This window comes from Haliaeetus leucocephalus, unplaced genomic scaffold (genome assembly GCF_000737465.1).
Source record: "Haliaeetus leucocephalus isolate CR32 unplaced genomic scaffold, Haliaeetus_leucocephalus-4.0 Scaffold162, whole genome shotgun sequence".
Taxonomy (NCBI): domain Eukaryota; kingdom Metazoa; phylum Chordata; class Aves; order Accipitriformes; family Accipitridae; genus Haliaeetus; species Haliaeetus leucocephalus.
Window position 1 is genome coordinate 13,538,879 of NW_010972598.1, and position 487 is coordinate 13,539,365.

The following is a 487-nucleotide window of genomic DNA, read 5'->3' on the forward strand; positions in this document are numbered from 1 at the left end:
CTTCCCCAGCCCCAGCCGTGCCGCGCCCTCCCCGGCGGACCCTCCGCTCCTCTTCCTTGTGATCGCATTGATTTGGGCTCGGGGGATTTATTTTTATTCTATTTTATTGCTGCGCTTCTTTTTTTCTTTTTTCTTTTTTTTTTTTTTTCGGTGGAGGGGAGGTCGGGGAGCAGTTGCTGCACGGGAGACAATAGCCATACAGCAGCCGCCCCGCTTCTCCCCCCCCCAAAAAAAAAAAATTCATTAAATAAATAAATCGGGGAGTGATTCCCCAAGATGTCTTATCAGGGGAAGAAAAATATTCCACGGATCACGGTGAGTGGAGTACCCGGGAATAAAAGCGGGGGAGGGGGAGGGGTGCGCGGGGATTAAGCCCTTTGTGTGCTCGCAGGGCGATGGCAGGGCTTTGGGGCAGGATAATGAGATCAGGGGCTAATGCAGCGCTTCCTGTGCCGCAGCACGGCTGGACGCCCGGGGGGGGGGCAAC

General features: G+C 54.8%; 1 protein-coding gene across 2 annotated transcripts in view; it reads left to right on the forward strand.

Annotated features, from left to right (window-relative positions):
- The window catches only part of DPYSL2 (dihydropyrimidinase-like 2), a 52,384-nt gene that overhangs the window by 11,110 nt on the left and 40,787 nt on the right, over positions 1–487 (forward strand). The window lies entirely within an intron of this gene.